We start from the raw sequence: 23,285 nt of genomic DNA, 5'->3' as shown, positions 1-23,285 counted from the left end.
AAATCACATTTAATATCCACTTCCCATACTGCGAACAGTTGTCGTTTCTAGTTTGCAACAATTTTAGAATCAATTACATTTAAATCAGGATGGAGAAGTGCCTGAATTCTCTCACCCTGACAGAGCTGGCTGTTGGTAAGAGGTTTTTTTTTTTTTTTTTTTTTTTTTGTTTATTTTTTTTTTTATTTTATTCTGGGTAAGCATTAAGACTGTGACAACCTGTTACACACTCTATTTGAAATCTAAACATTTAAACATTAGATTTTTTGGTGTTATTCTTTGGTGCATTTGTTCTAGAGAATATTTGCTCCCCCTCCTCCCATTAGGAAACCAAACTTCTGCAGTTTACTCTTGTATGTTGTTTGTACCTGAGCCCTCCCCTTCATGCACAAAGCTACCTCTCTCAGAAACAGAACTGTAAAGATTTCTATTAAACTATTAAAAGTCCTTTAAAACATGAATCTCCATTTTCTAATTCTTGTTTTTAAGTGTACACCGTTCACAAAATGACAAACTGGTGCACTCTGGGGACAGTCTTTCTGTGCAATGTTCCCACAGTGTTTAGAACTGGCCCTGGCCCAAACACAGAACTGTTTTACAGTATTGCTGAATGAATCCCAGATACCCTAATGCTGTCTTGGTTGGTTGCACCACGATTTCAGGTAGTGTCAAAGTAAGAAGCAATAGTAATGAAAAGCTTTGTTTTCTGTTTTTTTTGTTTGTTTGTTTTTGCTGTTGTTGTTGTTATTGCTGATTTTCAAATCTCTGTGGAAATTAAATGAGATAATCTTAGTCTAATTTTTAGGAACCGAGCCTATAGCCATATAGTAAGTGACAGATAGATGCTAGCTGTTAGTGTTTGAGGTTATGTTTTGCTACTACAATTTCTCCTTGAAAATTTTCAGTTAGATCTTTCAAAAATCTACTTTGATAAAATTTACCAGATAACAAATTTATGTGTAATTAACTCTTTAGCATTGACTATATCAATGTAACAACCAAGATTCTATTTCACTCTTGATTTTTATGGGAGATCATATTTTAAAATACACAGTGACACAGAGCTACAGATATAATTTTTGATTTTCCCATAGAACTTTGGCTTCTAAACCTTTCATGCATTTACTTAAGTATAAAATGAATCCTTATAGTGAACGAGCATTTGGAAGTGCCCGATCTTTCCCCTGGTTATAGATGATATATAACATATACAAGTATGGTTGGGTTGCTAACGTTCATGTACACTGCTTCCTAATAGCATCTTGGGGAAATTGTTTAAGCTACATGGAGGCAGGTGCATATACAAGCCCAGGAATATGAATTCATACTGCAGGCACCAAGCATTGGAATTCTCGGGGCTAACACTGTACCACAGAAGTGTGTGAGTCATATATACAATGATGTTGTCTGGTAGCTGTGCTAAAACATGTAAAGAGACAGGTATATATTCATACTGAGTTATGCATATTAACACATTAAACACTATCTAAACCATGTTTGTTCATTGAACTCAGGGTATTGCAAATACAATTTCAGCATGCAGTCTTTCTTTTTCAATCTTGCCTTAAGAATTTGGTATATGTCTCCTACTAGAAGCACATCTTGATGAGGTTGAACCACATTCGAGTGCTCAGTAATTACGGTTTGTGACTACCATGTTAGAAATGCTACCTGTCTATATATATCACACTGGAAGACACCAGAGAGTAGCAATATGGTCTAGAGGGATGACAGAGACAAGCATCACGTCTACAAACGTTTTCTGGCTCTGACATTTGCTATAGATGTGACTATGAAGAAGCAATTTAGTTTTTCTGGGTCTCAAATCCCTATTCTTTAAAATGGAAAATTTTATATGACTACTATATTCCTCTCAGGAGGCTGGGGGTAAGATTGAATAACATATTGTATGTGAAAGTGTGCTGTTAAACCATAAAATGCCATGCACATGTAAGGCATTATTATGTCTTTTATCGTAGATTTTTGCTCTCATGACTTGCCCAAGGCCACATTCCAAATTGGTAGGGAATGAAGGTTAGTATCTGGGGCCTCTGACTTCCAGCCATCTGCTTCAGCTAAACGCTGCTCATACCAAACTAGCTTCAAATGGTGCTTTCTCCCCAAAGATCTTTTTATTTAAGAGATTGAGGAAAGAGAAGAGTGGCATTAAGAAGTAAATTCTTTACCGAATGGTTACTTGCATAACTTTTTTCGGTTAAAGTATATATGTGGATATTTATAGCCTTATATACTTAGAACGATAGCCATCAGGGGCTGGACTTTACTTCTACCCTGTTATATAAAAACCCCATGTTCTTCAAAGTTTCAAACAACTTTTGAATTAAACTGTAATTTCTCAACTCTCTCTCTAAAACAGCACAACCACAAGAAATCCTTCTGTGCTGTAGTTGATTAATGACACAGATATGGATCAATGCTGCAAGTTTTCCATGGATATTTTGGATACAGATGTCCTTCATTAATTCTCATGTGCGAGACACCACCACTTACAGTGTGACTCCAAGAGACACATTAACGTTAATCAGAAAGTGAGAATTTAGAGGTCCAACCCATACTATTTGGTGCTTACCCTGTGTAAGGCATGTTAGGTATTTAATGGTCCAAAGAAGCTAGTTTCCTTTATCTTTCCTCACTGGCAGATAATCTTTTTCACTTGAAGAAAGTATGGAATGTGTGTGCCCAGATGTCTGGGGTACACACATAGGTAATCTGTACTTTGGAAGGTAAAACATTGACCCGAAAAGTAGCTCTAGTTAGTTAAAAATATTTTAGTCAGCTCCCTTGTGTAATCTTGGAAAGCACAGAGGCAGATCACGATCTGTTTCTTTCTCCCTAGCTGTATGGCCATTCATACTGGGTGTATTTATGTGTCCTTTGTCATTTTCTATGTTGTGTCAAACAAACACCTTTGCAGAACTGAAAAAAGATGCTTAAAAAGCACTTTTGAGTTTTAAATCTGTGGGAAAGCAAGCATAAACCCAATTCATTTTGACAAAGAAAAAGACGTATATGTGAAAAGTTCTTTATACTTCTTTCAATTAAAGTTCTTTAAAATGACTTTCAGATGGTTATTTTCATTAGCAAACTGGTGATTTAAGTTTCAGGCTTGCCTCAGTTGGCCATATTGAGTAACAATAATTTTTACTGTGTCTTACCAAATACCCACTCTTGACCATTGAGTGGAATAGTGCATTGAGTCGCCTTTACATTTGATTGCGTTGCACCTTAGTTTAAAAACAAAGAACTTAATTTTTTAAAAGTCCAATAAAATATATTTTTGATCTTTCTACCACAACTTTACAGGCAATTCCCCTCCTTTGCCCTGTAATAATCACCTTCTGCATTTTTTTATGATTTAGTTGAACATTATTATTGTAATTTTTTTACTGGGTGAGCCCTTCTATGTCCTTGGCAGCAAGATTTTGTTACAAGAAATCCAGAAGCTGAGTCTGTAGTTGGTTGTAACAGCCGCAGTTTCTCTGGATTTAGTTCACAGCCTTCCTCAAGAGTGGATGCAACCCATGCCACACCTCTCCTCATCGGTTTCTTCCCACCCTCCATCAATTCGAATCCCATATTCTGCTGCTAAAACATGCGATTTTTTTATTCAATAGCTTTGCATTATAAACATTTTATTTGGAGAACATCTGGCTTTGATGGGACCCAGTGCAAAGAGTGGGCTGTATGTACATTAAAAATGCGTGTCTGCTGAGAGGCTCTGCCACAGCTCTACTGATACAGATGAGGATGGTTGCAGTTAACCATTGGACTGAACAAGGGGACTTCAATGGAGGAGTTAAAGAAAAGACTTGAAGGAACTGAAGGGGTTCAACACCATAGGAAGAACAACAATATCAGCCAACCAGACCCCACCAGAGCTCCAGGGACTAAACCACCAACCAATGAATACACATGGAGGGAACCATGACTCCAGCCACATATGTAGCAGAGGATGGAATTGTCCAGCATCAATAGGAGGAAAAACCCTTGGTCCTGTGAAGGCTTGTTTCCCCAGTGTAGGGTAATGCCAGGGCGTTGAGGTTGGAGTAGGTGGGTGGGAGTGGGAGCATCCTCATAGAAGCGGGGGGGGCAGTATGGGAGAGGGAGCAAAGGGGATAACATTTGAAATGTAAATACATAAGATATCCAAAAAAATTTTAAAAGAAAAGACCCCCATCCTAGCTGCCTGGAAGTTAGTCTTCCCCTAGCTGACTTCCAATGAAGATGTAGAACTCTCAGCTCCTCCTGCACTGTGCTTGCGAGTATGCTGCCATACTCCCACCTCAAATAGACTGAACTTCTGAACATGTAAGCCAGCCTTAAATAAGTGTTGTCCATATAAGAAAAAAATGTAATATCTTAGTAAAATTATTGAAGTATTTGCATTCCTCCAGGTGCTCTGAATGGATCTACTTAAGGCAGGACATGGTCGTGTGGCTAAATGCTGTGCTGTGTGTATCTTTTCATTCCAATGTATCTTCAATCTTCAGCCCAGGAAAATACACACACACACACACACACACACACACACACACACACACTTAACCAATCAGTCTTTCAATTATGAAATAAAGGCACAATGTAAAAAGTCATTGTGCTGTTATATATTAGGAACTCTAAAGCCATGTGTCCAAAAGTCACACTTAAAACCAGGCAATGGTAATAAGCACAGGATGGTGTAGGTACTATGAGATAATGTCTACTTGTCAGAAATGGATGGTATGTTGTGAATTTTTTTTCCATCAAAGTTCAAAAGTTAATGATGTAGTTTACATTTTTATTGCTTCTACTGAGACATCAATTAAAAAATAAAAGAGATTCTGGCATGCTGTTATTACTTTTCACTGTGGATATATTGAATATCACATGTGAATAAAACCACATTTGCTATATCATGCTGTGTTTCAAACATCCTAGCCTGTCTTTGGGAAAATTCAGTCTGTATCACTTCAATCATCTGAAATGAATAATTTCTTAATTATAGCTCATAACTTCAAACTATAAAATATCAGCTGGGAAAGAAATGGACCCAATTAAGAGAAATAGGATAATGGTAGAAAAACACATATAGACATGTCTGAGAGATGATAAGATTATTTTAATTTTCCCATTTGCACTGGAATTATTTATTTTACAAATCTCCAGATCTTTTATTACTTAAAATCCTTTGCTGAATCATGAAAAGAAGCTTAAGTTAGCAATTTTCCCTGCACAATCTAGCTGTTAGCATCTGGTGGACACTTGGATACCTATTCAGTTCCTATGGAAATGATTATTCTAAGAGTCTATTTCAACATGACTGGACTTAAAAACCAGTTAGGCTCACACGCTGGATTTTACTGTAAGTTTATTTTTTTAATTCAATGTTAGCGATAGTTTCAAGTCTTTTTCAGTAGTGTATATAGTATCTGAGGCAGGACAACTTCACTTGAAGAAAGGCTGTGTACCTATCCATCTAATTATTTATGTACTGCATGGCTACAAGTATCTTCTTCACCAGTGCACCAATCCACGGCTGGTGCCCTCCCTCCCTCCCTCCCTCCCTCCCTCCCTCCCTCCCTCCCTCCCTTCCTTCCTTTCTCCCTCCCTTCCTTCCTCCCTCCCTCCTCCTCCCTCCTTTCCTCTCTTCCCTCTTCAAACTTACATTTAGGCTTGGCTGGCCAGTAGAATTGAGGACCAAAGTCCTTGTTTGACTCTTCTTGTAATACCAATGGGGCTGGGTCCCGTCTCTTCACAGGGTTTACTTTATTTACAGAACAGCTTCTGCAGTGGACAGATAGGATGCTTTTATTCGACTGCATATAAAGTAAGATGAAGAATTATTATCAAACTATTTTTTCTGTATCATATAAGAAACTGTATAGTAGAAATGTATAAACACATACAAGGTTTAGGTATACATTTAAGATATAATAGAGGTTCTTATATATTAATGAGAGGGAGAGAACACGTGGTTTGCTTTTAATTAACAAGTACATGTTAATTTTTATACAACATATTGCTATAGTTTAGATTTGGAATCTTCCCAGACACCCATATGTTAAATGTCTTGTTAGTCTGTGCTGTCACTGAGAAATGGTAAAACATTTGAGAGGTGGAGCCTACAGTGGTTAGGAGAGTCCATTTGAATAAATATTGGGACCCTGGTATCTTTGTTTTGCCTTTTAGATATCATAAAGTGAGCAAGCCTCCATTTCCACTAACCCTAACCCATAATATATTATTATAGGCTCAAAACAACAGTCAAGAGTTCATGACCTGATACCTCTGAAATCATAAGCCAGAAACATTTATCCTCTTTTAAAGTATTTGTTACAGAGACACAGAGCTAACATGTATACACATGTATGCCCAAATAGACTATCCACCATGTGTCCTTGTTTTCATCATCACCTATTAAATTTCCATTAATTCTATTCTTGCTGACACAGATTAGAGATAGTTTAGAAAAGACATGGGCATTTGTTAGAGAGGAAATAAATTTGTGAGGAAGTCATGCCTCAGGAAGTATAGTCTCCTTTAAGAAAAGTCAACTTTTGAAAGGTACATTTTCCCACCTCACTTACATACACCTGGAGTTAGAAGTTGTTCTTAGTTACTTATCCAATAGGGAGTGACAGGCTTTTATTTGTTTAGATTTTCTTTTAATGTTGATACAACTCAAGCAGATATACACACTTCAGACATTGTCCCTCTTTAGACCATTCACAAATCATGTGAGATTTTCCCCATGGAAGCTGAGTTTCAGAATTTCACTGTTTTCACTAACAGATACACAGTTATTGCGGTTCACAGAGATGCACCTAGGAGATAGCTGTATTTGTTGTTCAGAAGAAGATTTAAACAGAAATGGCTTCAGAACGTAGATCAAGAAGATTTGAAAGACAGCTTTTGTTGATTGGGAATTGAACGCTGAATTGGGTATCTGAAGTTTTTGCAATATGTGGCACATTATAGACTAGTACTCTAATATGTTCTGTAATAACATACCCCATATTTAATGCTTTCTAATATAATATCCATTTATAAGTTCAGCTCTTAAATAATGCAGCTAGTGGAACTAAGGAGACAACGTTAATCTTTACTTTGCCGTTCATAACACTACTGAAGAGAGTGCTGTATTCTCTGGATGTGAAACAAATCAAAGTATTCAGGATTCAAACACTGCGAGAAGGGAGTGGACATATTGCCTATACCAGCAATTTAAAACTCATCACGTTTAAGTTTATTTTGGAAGACTGAGCTAGAACCAAGGCAAAGTTCTGAGCAAGAAGTACTCAAACTTCTTTTCCTTCTCCACACAAAAATTATGTGATTAAATATATGGTCCAACGTGTAGTTATTAGATGGATTTTCATTGACAAGAGTTTTAAATGAAAGAGGTAAGAATGAAGCGGCTATAATAACAATGTCTAGTATTAGACAATAACATGATGTTTTTTCAAATATATTCATTGCTAGCCCCTTTGATTAAAAATGTATTTATTTATTGTGTGTGTGCCTGAATGTATGGGTACGTGCATTATATGTTCATGTGCCAGTGGTAACCAGAAGATGGTTACACTGGATACTCGGAAAGTGGAAGTTACAGTGTATTTGTTCTAGACCACTCAATGTGGGTACTGAGACCTGAATCCTTGTCTTCTGCGAGAGCAGCAAGTATTTCTAACTCCTACCTCTATTTTTCCAGCCTCATTCTTGTTTTTTTTTGTAAACAGATATTTTAAAATTTATTCTTTACAAATGAATTGCAAAGCATTAGAAACAGCCATGATGAAAAACGATACAAAAATACTGTAAGTAAAATCCATCATGGACAAATTAAAAGGTGAAGTGGAGGTAACCTTAGTCCTGGAGGAGCTGTTAGACTCTGGAAGTTTTTCACATGCCCCCAATCCCTCACCTCTTCTCTGTGCTCCTTCCTATGAATTTGCGAACACTTATGGTGGCTTGGACCAATCTAGCACAGTAGAAGAGACAGAATACAGCTTTCTCATTCTTATTTCCTCTCTTCTTTCTCCTGGCCATTCTCTTTATCAATTTGAGACAGCATCTCGCATAGCTTGATCCTGGAACATGTTTATAGTTGAGGATGACATTGAACTCTTCATCCTCCTGTCTGCTCCCAGCTGTTAGCACTGCAGGCATGCGTCACCACGCCTGGCACAACTTCTGAAGGGGGTTCGTAGGAGAACAAGGAGCTGTCTTTCATGCTAGGCTATTGTCTTTTGGAGCCCCAAACTTCTGACAATGAACCCTAATGTTGGTCTTTCTTGCAGCGTACACTGTCAGCTAAGCTGGGCCTTCCTTCCGTTCCATGCCCAGGAAGTCCTTCCCCGAGACCTCTGTGTGGATGGACCCCTAATCATTTAAATCTCAGTTTGAACATCATTTCCTCAGAGAGTGCTCTGCTCTCAAATAAAATGCTCATTTTCATGTATCTTTAATCCCTCTTTAATTCTGCAGTAGCAGTTAGAACTTTCTCCCACTATCATGCATCATCTTCACTAAAAGATGGCCTTAACATGAGCTTTTCTTTTTTCTTCTCTTCAAGTTACTTTCCTTTCCATTCCCTCTCCGTCTACATTTCCTTCTCCAATCTTTCCCCCTCCTCTCTCCCTCCCTTCCTCCCCCTCTCTCTCTGACGTGGTTTCAGATGGCCCCGGCCAACCTCAAGTCCATCCATCTGAGGATGACCCAAATCTCTGCTCCTTTTTCTGTCTCACAAATGCTGGGATTACTGAAGTGGACTACCATACCCACTTCCGGTTCCCTACCTGGACGCAGGAAACTTGTCTCTTTTGTACTAAACTTTCCTCATAACTAGAACAGGGCCTGGCATATACTTAAGTATTTATAAATACTTGTTAGACCCCTTATAAATAAACACATCTTGCAACTCTTAAGTACAGAACTTAACAGGGCAAGAAAATCAGCGCTTGAGATTTTAAACACTTTATTTTCTTTTTAAGCCAGAAATTTAAAACTATGGGCATTTTTAAAGGCTTTGATGGTTCTGATTAGAGTTAAGCACATTCCTTCAATTTGGAAGAAAAGAAAAACCCACAAACAAAATCACAGCAGCGTAAAATTTTTTCAGGAGCATGATGAGAGCTCCCTTGTCAAATCACATACTTTTGAAACTGTATCACCATTCAGCAGGCTCTTTGCTTTGAAATGAAGAATGTTTATCTCTCAGCAGTATTTTATTGCTGTTGATCATGTGATTATTTACTGGACAAGGAGCAAGTCTTAGTAAAGAGACTCACTATAAGTGTTGAAAACAGTCTTTCTTAAACTTTATTTTTAATTTTTAGTTTTTGAGACTGGCTTAATTCAAGTATCTAGAATAAGACGGGCTATTTACTGCATTTGGTAAGTGGAGTTAGAACTGTTCCCTGTGGTATCATTCATTCTGGGAACCTTGTGGGTTGGGCTTCAGTCACCAGATATGATTATAAAATTCTATAGTATTGATATTTGCTCTTATAAAACCCATGATTATGTATAATGTGAATTTCTATTTCAAATTGCTATTTATAGATGTGCCATAGTATTTTGCAAAGTTTATAACATTCTTTCAGACATCCAGATATAGATATAGCTTTCAATGCGTATATCAATATAGTTTGAATTTCCAACATAAAGCTAGCTGATAATATTCTTATGGTTTATGAAGGAAGAGAGAATACATAAGTGTGCTCTTTGAGCCAGTTCCTTGCTAATAATGTTATCTGTCTCCTCTCAATCCTACAACAATACAACAAATGAATAAAGACAGGGAGATGAAATATTCTATTATTTACACATTAGTAAGGAAAAAATTTGGTGAACAAGGAATCAGTAAAACAAAACACCCCAGTCTTATCCCATCAACATCATCTAAGGCACTAAATATGAAATTTTGCAAAGGGGACTGAATATTACCTTACTGATCCACGTTGTTATCAATATCATGATCAATACAGCTACTAAATTGGATACAGTATTTCAACTGCACATTTGAGTTGTTTAAAAATGTAAGGTCTCAGAAAAACATGGGTTAGTGACCTCAAAGTTCCTGGAATTGAGTCTTTCTCTTTCTACTGAGAAATCTATTGGTTTGATCCATGGCTACATATAATGTTTGAAGCAGAGAGAGCCCATTTTCAATTTAATTAAGAGAAATTCAAGGTTGTGTATTCTTAGACAAAACTCTGAGAAATTCCTTTCTACTGGAACAGGATCAAATCTTAATTGACAAGTAAGTCTTGGTAAATAGAAAAAGGAAAGACATTTCTAAGGTCATATTAAGCCACCACTGGGGGTCTGGGTTGCCAAATCACTGGTTTTCTTTTAAGTATGATTAGTAAGACACTCATTTCCTCTTGCTTATGAAATGCATTAATAGTCTCATGACTCCAGTTATAAGGTTCAAAGCAGGCAACACTAATTGATCTGGTAAAATCTGAAAATACCTGTAACTCTAAGGAATTTATGAAATGTTTGGATTTTATGAATTTTGGAATGCGGACACTAGGAATGTGGAATCAACTACTCAACCACTTGAGAAATGGTAACTTTACTTTAGAAGGCGAGAGGAGAGGAGCTTGTGTGGTTGAGATTTACAATTGGCCCTCACTATAATTCAAGATGTGATGTCTGATAGTCTCTCAGATTTTTTTTTTACTGTAGGTGCACCTGTCAATCATTGTTTCAATATGTTATTTCTCATGAGCATCTCATCTTTACTGAGGAGGTAAGGAAGGCAATCAGTAAAGAAAACAATGACACAGACCTTCAAATTGGCTATAATAGTAAGAATATAATGATTCAGATAGGCCAGAGGTCATACAAATAGTGGATGGAAAACCAAACAAAGGTTATGTATTTTTAAGTTTAAATAGTCAAGAAGAACCAGGTATGACGTCTTCAAATACTAATCTAGACATTTGGCAATATCATCTCATTACTTGCATTATGATCAGTTAACATAGTCATTGAGGCAATAATTGATTTGGCAATCAGTTCATTAAGTACAGTATTTTACCTACAATAATCTATTAAGCAATTTGTTTTCAAAGGTTGGCATATTCCGGTCTAATTGGTTATTGTGCCATCAAAACATATGTGAAAAACTTCAAGTTTACCTTGTTACTTGTTCTGTGAAATAACCATGAATAAGACCAGGGTTGGAAGAAGCATGAAGGAGAGAAAAATATTTTCTGTGATCTTGGGACATGATCAAGACTTTGAAACATCCTAGGAAGAACAGGATGAGAACCAGACTCCAGACATCAAAGCATGGTTGAGGTCCAAGTTTGTGTGGTCATCCTGACTTCAGTATTCTTGACAATAGTTTTTTTGTTTTCTTCCTTTTATTGAATGCGATAATTCTTTCTTCCTTTCAACAATTAAACCAAACTTCCAATAATCAGAGGTAAAATTTTATTTACAAGATTTTTCCCCCTAAAAATTAGTTATAAATGAAATTGTACTAAGCAAAATTAGTAAGTGCTACTGTTTATTGGGATGTCTTATGTGCAAAAGTATACTTTAAATATGTAAGAGTCAATCTTCATCACACTACTACAACATAGCAGAATCCTTACATTTAAGGTCACTTAACATATTTTTAAGATCTTAAAGCATGTACACATTTTTAAGATTTACTTTTTTAGTATTTTGAATATTGTATATACATATATAAATATATGCATGTGTGTGGACATGTGTACAAACACATGTGTTTATATAATTACAGATGTGCGTGCACACATAAACATGCATGTGTGTGCAGGCGTATGTGTCTGTGCATGTGTGTCTGTGTATGGGTTGTGCAAGTGAATGCAGGTGTGCATGTGGATTCAAGGAGTTACTTATTCCTACAACTGGAGTTACAGATGGTTGTGAACTCCCAAAGTGGGTACTGGAAGCAGGACCATGATGCTTTGCAAAGACAGGACATACTTTTATAAAAGAATCATCTCTTTAGCCTTTGATCGTCTGCATTTTAAAGGCAGAAGCTGTGATTTGTTTCATAGCTAGTGCTTAGAAAATATTTCTTAGATTATGTAAAATGTCATTTCTTGTCCTTATCCTGAGTGATAGATAACTATTAGTCATCTTGTCCTTTGAAAAAAACACAACTTTGAAGATCCCTAAGGAAAAAATGGAATGTTTAATCCAACAGGCAATGTAGATGGACTATCTCTTTCTTTTTGGGTCAGTGAGGATGACCAAAGGTTAAAAATACCAATTATGGCAAAAATAACCAAAGTAATAAGACATCCTGGATCTATGAACTTGTTGTCTTTATTGGGGTACGTGAACTACAACAGCCCCATATGACAGTGAGTATTGACCACCAGTGCTCTGAAGTGAGAACCCCAGAAGGATGGCGCCTACACACAAAAGATGGGAAAGTCATGCTTAGGGGCCAACTGTTAAATAAATTCTACCTTGTTTGTTTTGTCATTTTCAATTTCTAATCTGATTTATTAGCCTTTCCAGTGCTTGGCTGAACCCTGCTCACACTGTTCAGTGCCCTTTGATCCCTGACAATGATTATAACTTTGCTGTGCCACACATAGGAGAGCCAGGGAATTACAAAGACTCTTCTTCACCCAGAGTTCATTCTTTTGCAACGTTGATGAATTGCACAATAATATTTTTTCGAACATCCACTCATAACAGGAACTATTTATTTTTTGCCAAACGCAGTCACACCTGCACATGTGTACATAGTATTGTGTAAAGTAAATGTAACAGACTGCACACCTTGCCCCTAGGAGCTCTCAATAAAAACCAGACAATTGATGTAGGGAAAACTTCAGGCAAACAGGTGTGCAGCTGTGTAAACAGAGAAACAGAATCAGTTAGAGGATTTGCTACAAAGTGGGTGCCGTTTTATGCTGGAACTGAAGCTAGTGAAATTCTCAGCCTGCCGAAAGCTTGGTATATATAGTCTTTGTGATGTTAAGAAAGGAAAGGCTGATGGGGAGAAGAAGTTTCCCTCTGGAGGAGAGGACAGAGTACTTCCCACTCCCCAGTGGAAGGGTTCATGTACTGTTACTTTAGTCTTCTATTTTCTAAAGGACTTGGTTATAACCAGCCTGCAGAAGGAAAGTAAAAATGTATTAAGCAGTGTACAGCCTGCCAGAGAGATTTCATAAGCCGTCTTTCTTTCCACTGGAAACCAGGCTAAAATAGAAAATAAAAACCAGAATGTATTATAATTGTACATTCCACTTATAACCAATGAGCAGATGCCAGTTGATTTTCCAAGGAAATGATTACTTTGGGTAAGGTTGTTCTCAGGGGCAATGCCACTCCGTCCTCCAGCTTTCACTCTGTTTGACAGAAATGGACCCAGCTTGGAGCAAATTCCTGCCGGTCTCTCCTTCAGCCACCCAAGGCTGATGGCTATCTTCCTTCTTGTAAATACATCCAGATAGGGAATTTGAAAACCTCCCCAGGAATCCGTTCCAGGGTTTGTAAAGCCTTTGCTGCCAGAAAAATCTTTCCATCAAACTTAAATTCCTTTATTTATAATTTCTATTTATTTCCTCTTCTTTTGTCATAGAGAGGACACCACAACTCCCTACTCCATCTCCAGTGATTTCTCTAAAGACAGCTGTGAAGCAACAGCTGGGGCCTCGCCCACAGACAGACCTGGTTTCTGCTCTACCTGACAGTTATTTCTCATCTTTCTTTGCTATTCCCAACTTTGCCTTCTGGATATTTTTTGAAATTTATTTATTTTTTCTGTTAGATAATTTGCTGAAGAGCCCTTAAAATTGTCATTTCATTGTTGATTTAATGAGCTTTATTCTACAAATATTGACATTGCCAGTATATTTAATTTCTCTAAATTTCTGCCAGGTTTTAATTGATAATGGCATATAAAACTGAGGAATTCTGGAATCCATGCTTCTTTGGAATGGGCAAGATGATTGTCTCAAGATCTGGGTGCTCATTTACTAGCTCTTAACAACTCGAGTCATTCACACAATGATGGAAGAATGAGACTTCGTTTTTGTACTTATGAAATGAAATGATGGTTCAAATAATTTTCCAGTTGTAAGCATCTTCAATACTCAACCATTTTGTGAATATATTCTGAGTGCTATTTTGGCCAAAGAAGAAGTCATTGCCCATTCCTCCTCCAACAACCTCCAAATTACAATTAAGTATCTGTACTAAGGAATATTTAAATATTTTTAATATTTCTTTCAGGTATATAATTCTGGTTATATAGTATGTATATTTATAGGTTTTTTTGCATATGCCATTTTTTAAATGATTGCCTGAATGTTTTTACAAGGTCAAATGGGTGGGTTTTGTTTTATTCTGCGTTGTTTTGTTTGTTTGATCAAGTAGCTTTTAGGTAAGGAGGATAGAAGGCTGCAAACCTGCAGTTACAGATCCCCTCTGTCCACATGGAAAGATTTCCTGCCTTGCATGCCCTGGAATCTTTCAAGTACATACTAACATAATCAACCTTTTGAGACTATGATGGTATACAGATTTCCCTTTATTTTCCAAATGTAAGCACTATAGAATTTATACATATATAATATATATATATAATTGTCAAAAGTAGGGCTTTGAAAGCAGTCACTGAATGCAATCTTTTAGAAGGCTGATCTTTTCTTTTTGCAATCATCCAGTAAGTAACAATTTTCTCATTTACCCTTATAGCTTGGGACCCTCGTTCAAGTTCATGGCCTCTTTTTCTCTAATTTTTATTGCTATGCGTGTGTACACACATACACAAGACAACCTGTTTGAGTTCATTTAAGGTTGGCTGCTTCTGTATATGCTTGTCCAATATCATTTAGTATTGGGTAGTCAATGGGGGCTCCTCCCTAGGGAAGTTAACTCTCCCTTCTTGTTCATCTATGTGCTCTGTAATCACCAAGAAAGCAAGGAGCCCCAGAAAGGGAGGCTAAGGAGCTTCATGTGCAGGCTTTCCCATTCCTTTTTGATTCTCAAAGTCTCTACTATCCTTTAAAGTTCCTGACTTAAAGAATTCCCCCTCATTTTGGTTTTGATCCCAAATCCAGCGCTTGCCTCTTCTTAGTCACGGTTTAGCCAGGCCTTAGGTTTGGACACATGGCTTGTTCATTCATTTTCTCTACCACTAAGCACGGAAGCAGCTCGTTCTGCTACAAGAAACAATTCACACGTGGCTCGGGAAGGCAACAGAGACTGTTTTAGCTTAGATCGTTTCACTAATTTGGGTTTTAATTGATATCAACTTGTTTGTGTATATGAATATAGTTCCCTTGAAACTCCCCTTTGAAGAACTATGTGTCATTACAATCCTTTTGTAACTTTGTCACCTTAAAGAAAAGTTCAAGTTAGCAGGGAGCTCATATAAGGAAACTACTCATGACTATAGTTACGACAATACACGGGAGTGATAAAATCAATATGTGAAACAGCACATGTAAGCGTCTAGGCCTTTCTTGTATTTTTCTCCCCTGAAAATTCTGTACCTGTCACTGAGCATTAGATGTCAGTACAATCTATACTCAATTTCCTTGCTTCCTTTGCCATAATTGTGGCCAGGAAGTATAGAGGGAGTCGCTTGTACAATGTATGGAAGCGTCACCTGTCAGTAAAATGCTGTTGGTCTGTTAGCTTAGGCAGGAAATAGGGAGGAGTTCTAGTACAGACAGGATTTTTGGGATAGAGTCAGGTGTAGGGAAGATTTGCCCCAACTTAGGAAGACAGATACATGAAGCTGAAAAAGAGGTTATGAGCCATGTGGCATGACTCAGACTACTTTTGAAAAGGTAATTGATTATGAGCTCAGAAAGTCATGGGTGAAAAAAAAACCATTATAGAGAAGAATCTGGTAGTATATAATGTCAGGAAAGTAGCAAGGGGCCAGTCATATATTTCAGTGGGTAAAGGGACTTTCCCCTAAATCTGAAGACTAAAATTCAACCCATAGAATGCACATGATGGAAAGTGAGAACTAACTTCCTCCTGATGTCCCTTGACTTCACACATGCATCATGGCATTTGCACTGACATGTGCATCCCCTATACTACACCAAACATATATACATACATAAGTATATGTATATGCATGCATATATGTATACATAATATATTTTCTATGATATATAATGGTATATATGGTATACTATATATTATATAAACTTACGTATGTATATAGGTATGTGTAATATATGTATATATTATATATAAATGTGTATACATATAGCTATATAGATATAAGAAAATTAAAGAAATTCTGTGACACAATGGATTTAACTGGATGCTCTGTAAGCAATTCCTGTATACCTATAAGACCTGTACCCATAAGCTTAAGGATAATTTTGGTCCTAATGATGTTCATGCCACAAAGTATCAAAGACAGACCTGTCTCTGAGAATAGGTGCTTATGATTCCAGTGATGAAGAGTAACAATGTAGATATATGCAAACGAATGCCAAGGCTGATCTGGCTTAAAGCAAACGTCGACTTGGAGGACCTGGTGATCGAGCTTAGGCAGAAATGGTGAGTGATGCTCAGAGAGCTGTTTCCTTTATATGGATGAGCGATGTCAATGAGGACATTTGATTCTCGCCGAGTGTTGAACTTTATTTGTGAACTGCATCATTTAATCAAGGCTTCAGGTAAGTATTTTCCTTTTTAAATTAAACAGTATCTTTTGGGTTAGCTTACAAAGTAATAGACTTTCATGCAGGGTTTTCATGAATATTCTGTACTGGTTTATTCTCCCCCTTCCCTCCTCCCCACATCTTTCCCCACTCCATTCTATCACTATATCTCCTGGCACTGTGTTTCACTGCCTTTCTCCCCATAAGCCCTCACTTGCCACATAGGTCCCTTTCTTGTTGCCTGGCCTTTACTCAACAACAACAACAACAACAACAACACAACAACAACAACAACAACACAACAACAACACAACAACAACACAACAACAACAAAACACTTTCTATTTATTACACAAAACAGAGATGTGATGGCTTTCCTAAGACCACTTAACCTACCGACAATTGTGATTCACTTCCAGGATCGATGGTACACAGACTTACTCACTCTCCTCTGGGAAATATGCTTCTTGCTTCTGAGGGATGTGATGGCGCAACCTTGCTAACATTTACCATAGTTCCGGGTTACACACAGAGGTGGGAAAATTCAAAGCAAATGCTAAAAAATTAGACTTCTTGGAAATAATTAGGATTTTGAATTTCCGGTCAGGCTTAGGTAAGTGCGCCAAATAGCATGACTGGAATTTAAAAGGGCCTGAACAATCTTATGATGAATAATAGCATTTGTAGTCATGAGAACTGAGACAAAAAATAGGCACAGCCAGCAAGCTCTAAGGTCAAACATTCAGCTCCAGGAGTACAAAAATACTTCTCTTCCTTGGTTCAAATGTCACTCGAAGAAATGCCTATGATTGACTTCGGCTGTACCTGATGCTACTTACTAAATGGACCTTCTGAGAATATTGTAAACCATCTGGTCTACAGGGAGGCCACCTGCTACATTTTCAGTCTGTGTTCAGCATTGCTAACAGAGTATTAGCTGGGATGCTCATAGTTTAATAAGGTCTTTTTGTAAAGGGTTTTAGACCATGCATGTAACCTTTCTAGTCATGATGATCAGATGAATGCATGCATTATCCTTAGATGGTCAATTAATTTGCCCTTTGCTTCTAACCATTCAGACAAAATATACATTTAAAGGTAACAGTTTCCAACTTAATTCTCTGGGTTATTGTTCAAGATGCAGCTCGTAGAATAGCTTTTACAAACTATAGAAATTCAGAACAGGATTCTTCATTGGCATGAAGAGTATAATACTCAAGAAGGTTCTGTGTTCATGGACCAAGTAGTTGTGATTAGTGAAGTCTATTAAAAGAAACATATATACCATGTTATTCTGAACCTATAGTTACCAATGTGTGAGTGTGACAGAGTATGGTGAGCTGAGGTATGGCATAGTAGGACTCCAACAGATGTTAAATAGAAGGCTGTCTGCTAATTGTTAAATAGATCAGTATAATATATAAGGTTCTAATGACAGTAGTCATTCATTTATGCATGAGATTTAATCTATAACCAACCCCATAAAATATGGAACTATAATAGACATTTCAGAGGCAAAATTTCCACAAATGTTGAAGCCGATTTTGAGACTAAACTTTTCATCTCACTATTCTAATGCCATTTTTTCTGTGTCTACATAATAATGACTCAGGTAAATTGCTAGCTTTATTGACAGCAATGGGAAATTAAAAAAGGCATGATTTTCCTTAGCGTCTTATTTTCCTACATCCCAGGGAGAATTTATTTCTCATTCCTATGAATTTATGTAGCTCTGGTCCCAACAAATGTTTTGCTTGTCCTGAGGTACATACCCAAAAAAGTTACATTGAGAAGCTGAACTCTGAAAACAGGTACAAATTCTAAAAGCATAGATATTCTTATATCTCAAGAAAATATGAAGTAAAAGGGAGAACACTTAACTTACTCTATTTACCTGGTTTGGTAAAGAGCCACTCTCAATAAATGGCACTGATACCTACTAGGCAAGGCATTCTAGATCACCCCTTCTCTATTCCCCATAAAGTAATCAGCCCCAAGCTCTGCCAGCTCTATCTTTTAATTCCATTAATGTATCATTATTCCATTAATGTATTCACCTATAAAGAAGTCCATGGTTAGTGTGGGCCACTACATCTCTCACTTACTTAACACAACTGTCTGTTAAACATTCTTCCTGTTTCCACTCTTGTTCTCTACCCAGCACCCACATGGATTTATTTAAATTATGCAAGGGAAGAAATATGGACACAGTGTGGAGCAGAGACTGAAGGAAAGACCATCCAGAGACTGCCCCACCTGGGGATTCATCCCATATACAGACACCAAACCCAGACACTACGGTGAACGCCAAGAAGTACATGATGACAGGAGCCTGATATAGCTGTCTCCTGAGAGACTCTGCCAGAGCCTGACAAATACAGATGTGGATGCTGGCAGCCAACCATTGGAATGAGCATGGTGACCCTAATGGAGGAGTTAAAGTACTGAAGGAGCTGAAGGGGTTTGCAACCTTATAGGAAGAATAACAATATCAACCAACCAGACACCCCAGAGTTCCTAGGGACTTAAATCACCAACCAAAGCATACATATTGGGGGACCCACGGTTCCTGTTGCATATGTAGCAGATGATAGCCTTGTTGGACATCAATGAGAGGAGAGGCCTTTGGGTCTGTGAGAGCTTGATGCCCCAGTGTAGGGGAATGCCAGAGCAGGGAGGTAGGAATGGTTGGGTGGATGGGGGAGCCCTCTCATAGAAACAGGGAGAGGGAGGATGGGATAGGGCTTTTCTGGAGGGTAATCCAGGAAAGGGGATAACGTTCGAAATGTAAATAAATAAAATATCCAACAAAAAATTAGGCATTGGATCTTTTCATTCCTCTCCTCTGGTCTTTGCATGGTTTTCTAATTCTTTTAACATGAAACAAGCTTTCTTGGCTTAGAAAGTTCTCTGTGAGCCTCGAGATCTGACTCTTGACTTCACTGAGCTGCTTCTCCAGCCACAGTGCCCTCCCAATGTTCTGGAAACACACCATGCTTGTTGAGGCTTCCAAAGGCTTCTCATGCACAAATTCTTTGACTTGGAATGGCATTCTTTAAACCTAGCCTTTTCTGGTGTTAGCTAAGCTATTGTTTCCTCAGGAAGAACGTCCATCAGGTAAAGTGGCTGCCACTTCTCTCTAAGCTACATTCGCCTATTCTTTCTCTGTCTCTCTCTGTCTCTCTGTCTCTCTGTCTCTCTCTCTGTCTCTCTGTCTGTCTCTCTCTCTCTCTCTCTCTCTCTCTCTCTCTCTCTCTCTCTCTCTCTCTTTCTTTTACTGGAGGTAGGGTGGGGACAAGGTTTTCCTGTGTAGCCCTGGTTTTCCTGCAACTTGCTCTATAGACCAGACTGGCCTTGAACTCAGAGATCTACTTGTCCCTGCCTCCGAAGTACTGGGATTAAAGCCATGTGCCACCATACCTGGCCTATCCTATTTATTCTTTATGGCACTTGCCATATGAAAATATTTCATTCATTTGTTTTCTTATTTATTATGTGATTTTCCATTAGACTCAGAGTCCCCTAACAGTAAGAACTTTGCCTGCTCTTTTCTTGGATGAACTTTAATGTCTATGTTGGGTAGAATGAAGAATGTATAGAAAGATGAATGATAGATAGATGGACAGAAATACATTCCTAGTATTATTGCCAAGGAATGCAAAAGAAATGTAAAAGGAGTTACTCACAGGTGGCTGGTAGGATGCAGAATGTGTTTAAACTCTAAGATTCCAAAGCAAAAATGTATTCTTCAGATTCTATTTCTTTATCATTTCTGTGGAGATTTGAGGAAACACTAGATACCTAAATCAAGAACTCCATGAGTCATTTGGTTCCTCAAGGGATGGACTTTAGCAATGTCTTCCTCCTAAGCACCTGGTTCAAATGTTTATGTCCTGCTTTCATAGCAGAGGGCATTCTTGGAGGAAATAGAATACTGTGGTTTGACATTGAGGTGGCCAATGTTTAGGAAGTCAAAAAGACAATGGAGTCAAGAAGAGATGATGTAGATAAAGAGACAGACAGATAGAGAAAGAAAGAGAAGGAAGGACAGAGAGCCACTTTTTAATATAATTGTGTAGTGGTGGTCTTTGATCCATGGATCATAAATACACATGTTTTAGACACGTCTAGGGAGAGCTATGTCAGGGGCCCTTATTTATAGTGAGAAAGACTGGCTTTGTTGTCTCAGTACATCTATGGTTAGACTCCCAGTTCAATGTATTTTCCATTTGCCTTGATTTTAAGTTTTAACTTGGACATATGTTCAGGCTGCATTTTTCTCCTCTCCTCCCATCGAAGTCACAAGTTTCCAGGATTCCATTTTTATATAGAAAACCAGGTTGCATAGAACAACTTTCCTTAATAAGATTAATCCTGTGGCCAGCCTAGGGCACGCTCTGTGACTGTATTCAATAGAACACTGTTAATTTTTTTAAATGCATTTTCTTCTCAGAGTTTGTAATACTCTTAGGTGGTGAACCAAGTATTAGCAACAAAGGCAACTTTATTTAAACAATGCCACTGCTCCTGGGGAGGGGATTTAACAGAGCTCATAGTAGCCATCTGCCAGGGCGCTTAGCTCACAAAAGGCTGCTGGGTGCCCAGGGATCAATGGCTGAAGGAATTCTTCAGAGAGAAGCACTGCACAGTTTACTGATGCAGGTTTCAAGTAACCTTGCTGTCAGACTTTATAACTTTATTCCATAGAAGCTCATGGATTCTGTTTTAGGAGGTGCTAAACCAATTGGCATTTAACAAGCATTTGCTTTACTGGTTTCTCTCTTCCTTAGTCCATTTCTCAAGGAAGCATCTGGCATCTAGCAAGGTCCTGGAGTAGCAGAAAGAGAAGAAATATACCCTAGTCTAATTGCATCTTAAAAGTTAAAGAAGCTACAGAGAGTAGAGCAGTCTTTAAGAGGAAGAGGGAGTCGTTCTTGTTCAAGTTCAATCTATTCCGTGGTATTTATTCTGGGTCTGTTATAACCACCTGGGTGGACTTAGGCACATTCCTTAATTGACTTTCCTCATCTTTAAAATGGGGCAGATAGTAAGGAACTCCCGGGGCTGTTATGAGAATTAACTGACGAGTCTGTTGTGATGGTTTGAGTATGATATGCCATCGATAGGCTCATGCTTCGAGTCCTTGTTCCTATATCTGGCGGCACTCTTCTGTGAGACAGCAGCGTTTAGGAGAGTGGTGCCGAAATGAGAGAACAAGGTAACAGAGGTAGGCCCTTGTGGGTTATAATCTGGCCTCTGGGTTTGGTAGCTCTGCTTCCTGGCCCGCCATGATGTGAATAGCTTCTATCGCTCACTCTCTATGATATGAATGTGCTACTCTACCATGCCTTCCGCTATGATGGATTTAAACTGTTTGAAACGGTGAGACAGGCGAAGTATTTCTTCTCTTATCATGTTACAGTCAGACGCTGTAGTTTTCATGTACGAGTGAAAGCATATATGAAAGCACTGGCAGAGTCGTGCCTCAAAGCAGGAACTCCACGAGCGCTAACTACTGTTATTAGAGGGTTGGTTGCTACCTTCTGCCTCAGGTTGTGTAAGTTTCCCCCAGGTCCCGTTTTCTCTATGTTTGAGCCATAGTGGCATCTACAGGATCCCATGTGAATGATACTGTTATTATTTACACTAGACTGAGGCCTTCCAGGGACTTAAGACTTTTTGGCAATAAAAGCAAAGGTAACCTGGCCAAACAGAAGAACGAGTCTTTGTTTTTGGAGGGGATAATAAGCCTGGAGCCCTTTTCTTAATGCTAGGGGGTTTCTTAAAAACCAACCACTGCCAAGGCTCTTCAAAATGTATCTTGTTTCTAGAAAAGTTTTACAAGTTTTTCCTTAGGTCATCTCTGTAGATAGAGACAAAAAACAGCACCGGGGTTCACATGCCAAGAAAAAGTGGCATTCTTTGGGTACTTCCGAACTGGTTGGTTTTCAATTCAGGACTCATATTCTTGGGCCCGGATGTCCGGTCAGCAGGGAGGTGAACCAGAGAAAGGAATGAGAATAAACTGAAATGACTTTGGCCATTGGGTCGGCCAGTATATTTTGCCAAGTGGTTTTCCCCTCAATTTTAAACAAATCAATGTTAAACAGGAAAATGTACTCCATATGTAGTTGGTGCCTCTGTCCTCAGTTCACAAACATGTCTTCTTCTTAGGTATACTTTCCAGGAATTGTCTGGACTTTTTTTTTCCCTCAAAGACATTTTTTTAACAGTCGCAAACAATTCCTTATAGCTTTGGTGGGGATAATAAGACCTGATTTTGGTTTCTTCCACACAAATGGCCCTGAATGCATTTTCTCCTAACCTTTAAAAACCTCCTTCCAAAGTGTGACTTTATCCCTTTCCAACAAGTACAGGTTTTGTGCTTTGTTCACTTCCAAGTTTACCTGAATTTAATAGAGGTCAACAAAAGCCCGAAGGGCTCAAGTGTTTTTATTACTGGAAAGAAGGCCACAGACCAGAAACTTTACCTCCATTTATTGACAGCATCCAAATGCCATCCCCTCTGCTAACCTCAGATGGGAGACATAAGTTATAATTAGGAAGATGGACAGCTAGAACATGTTATTCCAACTTTGATGATTATTTTTTTCTGAAAAAATAATTTACCAATATAGGATTCGT

The 23,285-nt window shown here is 38.1% G+C and overlaps 1 protein-coding gene across 5 annotated transcripts in view; it reads right to left on the bottom strand.

Annotated features, from left to right (window-relative positions):
* The window catches only part of Col8a1 (collagen type VIII alpha 1 chain), a 132,589-nt gene that overhangs the window by 50,317 nt on the left and 58,987 nt on the right, over positions 1–23,285 (bottom strand). For all 5 annotated transcript variants that reach the window (XM_006248208.5, XM_039088381.2, XM_039088382.2 and 2 more), the window contains one exon: positions 5,666–5,784. The gene's annotated coding sequence lies outside the window, so the exon portion shown is untranslated. The remainder of the gene's footprint in view (positions 1–5,665; positions 5,785–23,285) is intronic.

This window comes from Rattus norvegicus, chromosome 11, assembly GCF_036323735.1.
Source record: "Rattus norvegicus strain BN/NHsdMcwi chromosome 11, GRCr8, whole genome shotgun sequence".
Taxonomy (NCBI): Eukaryota; Metazoa; Chordata; class Mammalia; order Rodentia; family Muridae; genus Rattus; species Rattus norvegicus.
This window is presented reverse-complemented; position numbering and strand designations above follow the sequence as displayed.